Below are 12,555 nucleotides of genomic sequence, written 5' to 3'. Positions count from 1 at the left end.
ATTCTATTGGATATAATTGAGATTGTTGTTGAAATAGATAATCATTTGTTCTCTAGTCTGATTTCTTTTATGAAACGCCATCTCTAAAAAAAAAATTTAAACCAATTTGGGATTGCAACCAGGATTTTCTCTGAACACTAAAATTGAAATTAAAGTTGTATGAACTCACTTACTGGCTTTTCTCATTCTTTTTTTTTTTTTTCCCTGTCTTTTTAGGGCCACACTCACAGCACATGGAGGTTCCCAGACTAGGGGTTGAATTGGAGCTGTAGCTACTGGTCTATGCCACAGCCACAGCAACGTGGGATCCGAGCCACGTCTGCGACCTACACCCCAGCTCACAGCAACACTGGATCCTTAACCCACTGAGCGAGGCCAGGGATCAAACCCGCAACCTCGTGGTTCCTGGTCAGATTCGTTAACCACTGAGCTATGACGGGAACTCCTATTGTTTTATCTTTTAGTTCACTGATTCTTCTGTCCCCTCCATTCTGCCGTTTAGCCTATCTGTTGGTGTATTAATTTCAGTTACTATAATTTTAGATCTGTAGTTTTATTCTTTATGTCTTCTATTTCTTTGCTAAGACTTTCTATTTCTTAGACTTTCTTTTTTTCCTTTGTTTCCTGTGTGTGTTAGTCTCACTGAAAAATGCTCATTTTGAAGCATTTTATCATGACTGCTCTAAAATCCCTGTAAGATAATTCTTAAATCTATGTCATCTTGGTATTGGTATCCATTGTCTTTTCTCATTCATGTTGAGGTTGGTTTTTCTGTCTGTTTCAAAACCAAATAGAACTTTTGTTTTTATACTATACAATGTCTTAGATAATTATCCAAGTACTGTGGACAGTTCTTAGATGAATTGAGGTATGACTTCAAGTGCTACATTGCTGAATTCATTGGTATTCATCTCTCCTTCTGACAACATGACTGGTTCCCCAAAGAGCTGAAGGCTTCTCGGTATTTTACTAATTTCCGTTGAGGTTTTCTTGATTTTTGGTATAATGAATGGTTTTAATTTAAAACATGGACATATTGGGAGTTCCCACTATGGCACAATGGATTAAGGATCTGACTGAAATGGCTTAGGTTGCTGTGGAGGTGTGGGCTTGATCTCTGGCCCTGCGCAGTGGGTCAAGGATCTAGCATTGCCGCAGCTGTGGCATAGGTTGCAGCTGCAGCTCACATTTAGTCCCTGGCCTGGGAATTTCTGTATTTCCATAAGAAAAAAAGAAAAAAGAAAAGGAAAAAATAATGACGTTTTGGGTATTATGTCAAATTAAGGTCGTTTTTTTTCTATTATGAGTTTTCCAAAGTTTTTATTAAGAATGTGTGTTGAAATTTGTTAAATATTTTTTCTCTTGAGAGGATCATATTGTGTTTTTCCTTTATTCTGTTAATATAGTTAATAACATTGATTTTTTTTTTTAAGTAACATAAGTTTTACGTTTCTTATATATTTCTGAATTTGACTTTGCTAGTTTGTTAGAGATTTTGGAATCTTTGTTTATGAAAGATATTGGTGTGTAGTTTTCTCATAATGTCTTTTTATAGTTTGGGAATCAATCTAATGCTGGCCCTATAAAGTCAGTTGGGAAATGTGTCCTCCTCTACTCTCTGGGAGAATTAATGTAGTATTGATATTACTTCTGTCTTTATATGTTTGATAGAATTTACCAGTGAAGAATTGGAGACTGGGGTTTACTTTGTAGGAACATTTTAAATTACGGATTCAAATTCTTTAATAGATATAGTGTTATTTAGGTTAATTATTACTTCCTGAATCAGTATTGGTAATCTGTGTCTTTTAAGGAATTTGTTCATTTCATCTTTGTTGTAACATATAATCATTCATAATGGTCTCTTGTTATTTTAATGTCTGTAGAATCTTTAGTAATGTTTTGCTCCTAATATTGCTGATTTCTGACTTCTCTCATTCAGTTTTATTGGAGATCTGTCAATTTCAGTAATTTTTTTTTCTTTTCAAAGAACCTGTTTTTTGATCTTTCTCTGTTTTTTAGTTGTCAGTATTATTGGTTTCTACTCTTTTTTATGTTGTTATTTTCTATGTATTTGGTTTAAGTTGTTTTCTTTTTTTTTCTAGCCTTTTACAATAATAGCTTAGATAATTGATTTTAGGCCCTTTCCACCTAATATATACATAGAAAAGTATAAAGTTCCTCAAAGCACTTTTTTAGCTGCATCAAAAATTTTGATAGGTCAACCTGGTTTCATTTTAATTCATTTTAATATATTTTCTATTTTCCCTTGTGATTTCTTATTTGGCCTTTGGGTTGTTTTCGAAGTATATTGCTAAATTTCTTAATGTTTGGAAATTTTTCAGATATCCTTTTGGTTTTGATTTCTGATTTAATTCCATCACTATAAGGGAATTGACTATGTATAGTTTCAGTTCTTTGAATTTGTTAAGACTTATTCCTTGTTCAGCAGATGGGCTATCTTGGTAAATGCTTCATGGGCAGAATAAAAGTTTGTATTTTGCTCTTGTTGGTTGGAGTGTTCCATAAACATCAATTCAGTTGAGAGTGTTGTTCAAGTCTTCTTCATCTTTGCTGGACTTTTCAGGTGCTAAGGGAGAAGGGTTGATGTCTCCAACTGTTTTTAGGTACTTGGTGTTTCTCCCTGCAGTTCTCTCAATTTTTGCTTAATGTATTTTGTAGTTCTGTTATTATGTGCATACACAGTTAGAGTTATTCCATCTTTTAAATGAGGTGACCCCTTGATCATTATGAAATATCTGTCACTATGTCTGATACTATTTTTGTTTTGTCTTCTATCTTCTCTGATATAATTGTGGCTATTTCATCTTTCTTAAGGTTTTGGTTTGCATGATGTATCTTCTCTCCTTTTACTTTTAAACTATTTCCTTATTTTAGTGTTTCCATATACATTGATAGCATATATTTGGTTTGCTCTTTTATCTGTCTTTTGATTGGAGTATTTAGACAATTTACATTTAGTGTATTTATTAATGTGGTTGGATTTAAGTCTAACATCTTACTATTTGTTTTTTATTAACCTTGCTTTCAAATTAATTATGTTATTGGATTGCATTTAATCTTCTCTATTGGTTTATTCTTTATTTAATCTTCTCTGTTGGAATAAACCAATAGAGAAGTTTAAAGGGAATCCAAAAACATAATTCTTTTTTCTACCTATTTATTTATTTTAGTAATCATGCTAGGATTTATAATATGCTTTTTATTACATTGTACTATCAAATAATTTTATAACCCTTCTCATATAATATAATACATTTGTAACAGTATTCTTCCTTTGTCCCACAGTCACTTTTTTCTTTCTGAACTTCATTTTGCATAGATTATATTGCTGTGTCTTCAAGGTCACTGACTTTTCTGCAGTGCTTATCTCATCCAGTGAAATTTTTATTTCAGATATTTTTTATGTGTGTGTGTGTGTGTGTGTGTGTGTGTTTTATCTCTAGAAGTTCTATTGGATCTTTTTGAAAATTCCCCATTTCTCTCTTCACTGTGTTCCTGTTTTCCTTTATATCCTTGAATATGGAGCATACTTATAATACTCTTTCAATGTTTTTGCCTGTTAATTCCATTATGTCTGTTATTTCTGGGTCTCCCTCTCTCTCTCTCTGTATTGACAGGTATTTTTCTGGTTATGGGCCGTATTTTCTTATTCTTTTATGTTTAGTAATTTTTAATTAAATGTCAGATATTTGTGAATTTTACATGTTGAGTTCTTGATTTTTGTGGTATTCCTTTAAAGCATATTAGACTTTTTCCTAGCAGGCATTTAATAGTTATTTGAAATAGTTATTTCAATATAACTATTTTATAAATGTTTCAAAATTAGCACATAGGTCTATATCCTGAATCTAGATATTTTGTGATGAAGTTGCCTTAGTACTAATAAACAAAGTCCCCCAACTTTATATCTTTTTTAACCTCATGCTATCTCCACTAAACAAGATCTAGAGTTTTTTTTCTTCTTAGTTCAGTTTTGAGACTGCAGCCTCTTCTCTTCATTACCTTTGCTTCTGTATTGTGTTCCACATAATCCTGCTGCAGTTAGAACACAAAGTACATTTCAAGGTATATACTCTTTTTGCCTGATGTAGCTTAGCATACTGGTCAGTCCCCTTAGAGTACTCAGAATTTTTCTACTACCTACAGCAATATTGATATATATACTATTATTTTGCTTGGTGTTATGTCCATAAAGTTAATTCTAGCCATACTTGAATGATTATATAGAGTTCATATTCTGTAATTATAAGTGTATTTTCCTTCCTTAAGGTATGTAATTGAAATTGTTCTTTGGCAATATGCAAAATCCAGTGCTATGAAAGTTCTAGAAGAGAGGGCTTGAGTTTACATATATGCCACTGTTCTATTAGTGGGTAGTAACATAGCTGCATATAGTCATTTATTCAGGGAATATTTTTCCTGCTCATATATTGGGATGTTTTCCCAACATAGTGGTACACTGTCCAGGAAAAAAACAAAACAATTTATTTCTTTTTACATGCAGAGAGAGAATTTTTATTTTCAAAGATAAAATAAAAATAAGGATTGGATCTGAAAGAAGCTATGAAGTAATAGAAAATCAGGATCCAAAGAGAATTTGTATACTTAGTAAAAAAAAAAAGTTAAAAATTTTAAATAATTGTTATTTCATTGTTATTACATAGGAGTTAATCGTTTTAAAATCTGGACAATTTTCAGGGGGTATGGTACCCAAGAGATTTTTCTCACAAATTCCTATTTCATTATTTTGATAATTTTGAAACTTTTCCCCATGAGCTTTATAAGCTTATTCTTATGACATGTATGCCTTATGTCTGGAACATTCTTCTGAATTTTTTCACGTCTGGCACCTTTCAGCTTGAATGTCACCTCTCCAGTGGGCCTTCCTTGATACAGTGTCTAAAACAGCACCTCTACCTTCCCAGTCTCTAACACCCAGTTTATTTTCTTCAAAGCATTTTTGTCACCATCTGAAGTTAGTTTATTTACTTATCTGTCTCTTTCTGTTTTAAAATGTAAGCTCCGTGAGAGGAGAGAACTTGCCTTTCCTATTATCTCTCTATCTCTTCTACTTAGAACATTTCCTTTCATATATTAGGCCCTAAATATGTAATTTATATGTAGTTGGTATGAAATGAAAGTATGTCTAATACGTGATTTGTAGAAATATTTGATAGGCTAACATGTGAGCCCCCAAGATGGAATATAATGAGTGTTTACCCAAATTTTATCCAAATTTATTTCACTATAGAACTACTTTTTTTTCAAGCAGTTAGCTGTATTAGACTTCCACAGAAGAAAATTTGGAAATGTGGCAGGATGTACTGATACATTTAACTTTTTCTTTTTATATTGTCGTAATTTCAAACTTATACACAAATTATAAGCTAGCACAGATAATTTTTCCTGAATCACTTGCAAGTAAGTTGCCGACATTATACTGCATCACCTCTGAATACTTTAGTGTGCGTTTTAGTGTGCGTTTTCCCTGGATAAAATAATCAGAATGAGGAATTGAACTTCGGTAGGTTACTACCCACTAACCTACAACCCTTGAATAGTCATGCCAGTTGTTCTTGAATTCAGTGGTGAAAATCCTCATTAAGGGGAGAAGCACAGAGTAGGGAGCCTCAAAATCTGTGTATGTCATTCTTTCAATTCTTTGGCTGATCATTATGTTCACATGTGTAGAGGAGCCTCCACAGAGCTTAGGGAAAGTATCAGCCAACACAGGCAGTTGTTGGGGTGATATTTCATATTTGGAGTTTGGGTTCTACCAAATACATCAGAATAAAGTACTCAGAAAAAAAAAAAAAAGCTGTTTTACAGGCTGAGAGGAAAGAAATGCAGGATGGACTGTAGGAGGATAATAGAACACTACATTAAGGAAAGAGCAAGGAGATTTGGGTTCTCATTTCAGTTGTGCCACTAGCCAATGCCTACCCATGGGAAATCATTCACTTATCTATCACTAGGTATTCTAGGTCATCAGTATATTCAATTTCTTTTCATTATTCAAATTTTGAAATAAAATAGACATTAATTGCATTTTTCTTCTTTAAAGATTCATAATGGAAAGAAAAATTTTTGTCACTGTTTATGTGATCTTGGGCATCATCATCTATATATTGGTGATACAAACATTTTTTTTTTTCTTGGTAATATTTCTCCTACGTACTGCTCATCATTGTTATGTACTACGTGAAGTGATGGATATAAGCATGGTGAGAACATTTGGGTGTTGTTTTCATCATGAATTACCCAACTGTGTTGGAATTAAATATTGTTAGATGTTGCACAAACAAAAATGTCTTTTTAAAATGCTTTTCTGTTGCCTTAAAATTTATTGAAAGGTTTACTTCTACAATATGGAAGCACAATCAGGAATCATTTAAAAGTGATCACATTATCTTTCTCTTTCTTCCTAACTCTTCCAGTTATTTTCCTTATATTTGGTGTTGTAGAGAAAACAAACTAGGGGTTGGGCCAGTTTAAACATGCATATAATTGATGCTTGAGAGTCAGAAAGAGAGGAACTTGTTAATTTAATCTTAGGTGATATTTTGTGTATTGAATTATAAATAGATTTCATACTTAAGCCTAAATAAAGTAAAACTGCAGCGTGGTTAGAGAAATTTTTGCAGGTGGAGATAACTACTTTCATATTTATTTATTTATTTATTTTGTCTTTTTGCTACTTCTTTGGGCCGCTCCCGCAGCATATGGAGGTTCCCAGGCTAGGGGTCGAATCGGAGCTGTAGCCACCGGCCTATGCCAGAGCCACAGCAATGTGGGATCCGAGCCGCATCTGCGGCCTACACCACAGCTCACGGCAACGCCGGATCGTTAACCCACTGAGCAAGGGCAGGGACCGAACCCGCAACCTCATGGTTCCTAGTCGGATTCGTTAACCACTGCGCCACGACGGGAACGCCCTACTTTCATATTTAACAGAGACTACCAAAATTGGAAATTGTGACTTTTAGAATTGGATTTTTATAAAGGTGAAATAGAACTTAATGTTTCATATTATATTTCTAACCAAAAAAAAAAAAAAAAAAAAAGAGAAAGGAAAGAAAGAAAATAAGAAACTATCCAGGACAGTCAGATAAGTCTTAGAAAGCCTCAATTGTGTCAGTGCTAACTTGATTTTTGTAAGTTACTTGGTTCATAGGTTTTTCCTTGGATAGTTCTTGAGTGTGTGAGATTCTATCTCCTCTCCTCCTAAATATAGAAGTTATTTCTTAAACCAACAAGTCTAACTTTAACTGTTGAGTGAAGATAAAATTAGGAATATCCTAAAGGGAAGAAAATGTCCAAAATATTTAAAACTAGTTTACCTCTCCAGTTTAGCTCTATTTTTTGTTGTTCTCTTGCAGTAAACATTGCTATCTTCAGAAAATAAGTTAAGGAATGAGAGGCAAGGAAGAAAGGACATTCATCTTGGAAGGACCTAAAGCACTTTGAAATTTAAAAGAATGTAATGACAGCTGCTAAAACCACCTTTGTCACCGAAATGGATGAAGTACTTCAAATTTAAATGGTAACCTGAATTCCCATATCATGTTATATTTCCTCCAAGAACTTTAGATGACTTGAAAGGATTTCTTTTTTAAGTTTAAATATTTACCTTACAAATACCAAAGTGTAGATAAAGCTAATTTTATAACTTGTTTAGAATAGTCAAGTTTTTATTTTGTTTCTTAATGCTTGACCCTAATATTAGCCAAAAGAATTGTTGCTTTTTTCCTCAGATTATGAACTTCTTGACTTGGAAACAGATAAGCTTATTAGTTGAGTAGTAAAATAGCATAGAACTAGTATACTTATAAGTCCATCCTTTACCAAATATTTTTTCCTTTCGTGAAAGTAACCCAGGCAACATAAATGATAGTATCCTATCACGTATGCAGAGGTTTTTCAGTCTTGTTTTCTGAACTTTATTTTATATTGTTTTTTAATTTCCTTACATGACATCTGGTCTCTTGATCTTTTTCCTTTCATATCCGACATCTTATTTTAATTTTATTTTATCCTCTGCCCCCCCTCAGGAATTTAGGATTACCCTAAATTTGGATCCTAGTGTAAAGAAACATAGGATCCAAAAAAAAAAGGATAGGCATTTGATTTGAAAAGGTTATAAAATTATTTCTTATTGTAAAACTGCAGTGACTGCTATATTTTAAGTAGAGTGGAAAGCAAGTATAGAAAGACTTAAAATTTTTTGTCAGTCTTCTTAAATCTCCTTGATCTTAGACCAGAATTGTTTCAATACATATTCTGAATAGACTCAAACGTTTGCAACTTTTTTTTTTTTTTTTTAAATTTTCCCACTGTACAGCAAGGGGGTCAGGTTATCCTTACATGTATACATTACAATTACATTTTTTCCCCCACCCTTTCTTCTGTTGCAACATGAGTATCTAGACATAGTTCTCAATGCTATTCAGCAGGATCTCCTTGCGTTTGCAACTTTTTAATGACATCCTAGTGAACAATTAGAACTTATATTCATTGGAAGTCTATTAATTTGATTTTGATTTGTTTGCTTGAGTCACTGTATCTTGGTAGTGAATGGATACCATTGACTAGAACTAAGTCCTTGCTGTGAAATCAGAACATGTGAAATATCAATCAAACACAGTATCAATTACTAGTCCTAATGATTCTAAGGAAGGCAGACCTTTTATTTCAAGGCAATTATTTAAATTGACTAGTGTAAACCAGGATAAATAGTATGCAAGGAATTAGGTACTAATCACTCTCCCCTGTGCTTAACATTAACCTGGATGGAAAATAACCTCAACATTGATTTTTTTAAAAAATTCTCTAATTATTAAAATTCTCTACTTATGGCATAATTAGAACATTCCATGTTCTTGTCACTACCAGCCATGTACTACTGTTTAGCCTTTTTTAAATGTCCAGTAAATTTTTTCTTGTCCTCAGTCATTAAAAGATTAAATAAAATTGAGGAAAGTAACTTTGGAAACACAGCTGAAATTCAAATGCTAAATGTTAACATATACAAGTAAGGTAACATGTAGGGTCATCAAAGTTCCCTTCCTTCTCCATTGATGAGCTGAGTTTTCTTTACACATTTGATTCTGTCCAATTCCATAATCTCATATAACTACAGTTTCATTAATGAATCAAAACCGAACTACCTTGTCAAAATTTTTACCACTCTTACTTCCATTTAAATTCATCTCCCAGTAACCATGTATAGATAGAATCACTGAATTTTATAGGCAGTGGATTTTTCTAATCATTAATTTCCACTTTTTTCACTACCAAATTTGTTTTTAGAGTTATAGTATTAACAAGGAACAGATTAAATTAGACCTTGACCTCTCTACAAAATAAAACAAAAGAACTGCCTTGATTCTTCCAGCAAGTCCAGTTCCAAAGTCATGTTACTCACATGCATTAGCTCTGTAGAATTAAAGAACACCACCTGTATTTACATATTATTTAATTTTTCTGGCCCCATCTAAGCTGAGTGCCCCCAAAATCACAAATCTACCATGGCTTTCGAAGAGGGAATGGAGTCAGATTTCTGATTGTGCAACTAACAGAATTTCTAATTTGTACAGTTAGAAATTCACATTTCTAATTGTGCAAACTATCATGGTCACTTTGAAGGGCCTAAAATTTAAAAGATGGTATTCTAGCTATGTCAAAGTCGAGTCAAACACTCAGTTTTACCTAAGTTCATGTCATCATCTTAAAATTATTGTTCTTCAGAGTAGGGGGAGTATATATTGTTACAGACAGCAAGACCACTCTAAACAACGTATGTCAGGAATCTTAAACTCATAAAGTCTCAGTAGGCTTTTAGAACATCCTCTACAACACCTTCATTTAGGAAAACTCCTTATGGAGGGAAGCCTGTGTGTAATTTGCCTAGACAGGAAGGAACTGAAAGTAATAGTAATTAATATGTCTTGAGTGATTACCAAATGCCTAGCATTGGAATTAGTGCTTAATATGCTTTATCTTAAGCCTCACCACTCTGTTTGACATAGGTCTTATTATTAAATCTCTCTCTTACATGTGAGGAAACACATTCTCAAAGAAGTTAAGTACATTGTCCTTTGTCAAGTTGATAGTTTGAGGTAGAGCCAGATCTGTCTGTCTCTATAACCTGAGCTCTTATCCAGGAGTTTATTCTAATTTACAAATATTCAATACAACTTATTGAAGTTTTTCTTTACCTAGTGGCAAATAAGGAAAGGTCTTATTATTAGTAGCATTCTCATTTCAGCTTTGTAAAAAATTATGCTCCTTTAAAATATATAGGATTTTTCTTTTACAGCATCAGTTTAGTTTTGTGAATAATTTACCATTGTTTTGATTATGTTCTTAAAGTATTAGTTATTACTTTGTAGAAAAGAAACCTTAATCTACTAAGTAAAGGGTAAGTTACTTGAAGGTAATATCATTAGATCCACATTTTATCTGAGATAGAGACAGAGCACAGAGAAAGATAGGAGACATGGGTGAGGAAAACAATGCAAAACTGACCTCTTTACTTATTGTTCTCCCTTAAAATCTTCATTGTTTTTCATCTCAGAAACTGTACTGTTACTAAAAACTAAAATAGTAATGAATCTGGAGACCAGTTTATCTTCATGGCATAAATTTTCTGTTAAATTTATGTCCCTTTCAAGTAGGTACTTCTTTTCCTAATTGTAGAAAACTAAGTACATTAACCTGTTATCAAGGTTTGATATGATTAAACTTATCTCAGACTCAGCATATTAAAGATATCAATTCTCCATAAATTGATGTGTACGCTTAACTCAGTTCCTGAAATCTCAGCAAGATTAAAAATCTGTATGGAAAGCCAAAGAAATTAGAACAGCTAAAACGATTTTGAAAAAGAAGAAGAAAATAGAAGGAACCACTCTACCCAGTGGTTACATAGCCATGGTGCTTAAGACTGGTGTTGACAGTAAGATAAAAATCAATAGTACAGAGTAGATAACCCCAGAATAGTCCCAAACAAGTATAGCCAGCTTATTTATTTAAAAAACAAAAGGGTAAAGCCAATTCAATGGAGAATTGAATATTCATAGGCCAAAAAAAAAAAAAAAAAGGAACCTTAGCCCAAGTCTCACGCTTTATATAAAAATTAACTCAAAGTGGATCATAGATTTAAATGTAAAATATAAAACTATAAACCTTTTTGAAAAAAACTTTCTGGAAGGAAACATAGGAAAAAATATTTAGGATCTGTGGCTTAGTTAATAGTAGTTAGATATGATAGTAAAGCATAATCAATAAAATAAAGAAAAATGGATAAATTGGACTTCATCAAAATTAAAAAATTGGAGTTCCCGTTGTGGCACAGTGGTTAACGAATCCGACTAGGAACCATGAGGTTGCGGGTTCGGTCCCTGCCCTTGCTCAGTGGGTTAACGATCCGGCGTTGCCTTGAGCTGTGGTGTAGGTTGCAGACGCACCTCGGATCCCGCGTTGCTGTGGCTCTGGCGTAGGCCTGTGGCTACAGCTCCGATTCGACCCCTATCCTGGGAACCTCCATATGCCGCAGGAGCGGCCCAAGAAATAGCAAGAAGAAAAAGACAAAAAAAAAAAAAAAAAAAATTAAAAAATTAAAAAATTTTGTTCTGCAGAAGAGCCAGTTAAAAGGATGAGAAGACAAAGGGGTCATATGTAGAATATTTAAAGAACTCTCAAAACTCAACAATTGAGATAACAATCCAATTCAAAAATGAACAAAAGACATGAAGAAATATTTCATCAAAGAGGATATACTCTTTTTTTTTTAAATTTTATGGCCACACTCACAGTTGGTCGATCCAAGACCAGGGATCAAAGCCGAGCCACAGCTGCAACATATGCTGCAGCTGCAGCTGTGCCAGATCCTTTAACCGGTTGAGCTGGGCTGATGATCAAACCCGCACCTCTGCAGTGTCCTGAGCCACTGAAGTTGAATTCTTTTTTTTTTTTTTTTTTGTCTTTATAGGGCTGCACCTGCGGCATATGGAGATTCCCAGGCTAGGGGTCTCATCAGAGCTACAGCCACTGGCCTACACCACAACTATAGCAACGCAGGATCCGAGCCAACTGTGACCTACACCACAGCTCTTGGCAACGCCAGATCCTTAACCCACTGAGCGAGGCCAAGGATCGAACTCTCATCCTCATGGTGCCAGTTGGGTTCATTAACCACTGAGACACTATGGGAACTCCTGCAGTTGGATTCTTAACCCACTGCATCACAGCTGGAATTCTGAGGATATACTCTTAATAGCATTGAAAGCACATTAAAAGATGTTTAACATCACTTGCTACTAAGGAAATGCAAATTAATGCCATGGTGAGTTATCACTATACACATGTTAGAATAACTAAAATAAAAAAGTAATAGCAATACCAAATGCTGGTGAGGATGCAGAGAAACTAGATCTTTCATATATTGCTGGTAGAAATGTAAAATGGAAAAGACACTTTGGAAAATAATTTGATAGTTTCTTAAAAAAGTAAGCATATACATACCATACG

The 12,555-nt window shown here is 33.6% G+C and overlaps 1 protein-coding gene across 6 annotated transcripts in view; it reads left to right on the top strand.

Annotated features, from left to right (window-relative positions):
* Positions 1 to 12,555, top strand: part of PEAK1 (pseudopodium enriched atypical kinase 1) — a 284,302-nt gene that overhangs the window by 141,120 nt on the left and 130,627 nt on the right. For 3 of the 6 annotated variants that reach the window (XM_021097992.1, XM_021097993.1, XM_005656279.3), the window contains one exon: positions 7,404 to 7,567. The exons of the other annotated variants lie outside the window; for them this stretch is intronic. The gene's annotated coding sequence lies outside the window, so the exon portion shown is untranslated. The remainder of the gene's footprint in view (positions 1 to 7,403; positions 7,568 to 12,555) is intronic. 6 annotated transcript variants of the gene reach the window in all.

This window comes from Sus scrofa, chromosome 7 (genome assembly GCF_000003025.6).
Source record: "Sus scrofa isolate TJ Tabasco breed Duroc chromosome 7, Sscrofa11.1, whole genome shotgun sequence".
Taxonomy (NCBI): domain Eukaryota; kingdom Metazoa; phylum Chordata; class Mammalia; order Artiodactyla; family Suidae; genus Sus; species Sus scrofa.
The sequence above is the reverse complement of the archived record's forward strand: the minus strand, read 5'-3'. Positions and strand labels throughout refer to the sequence as shown.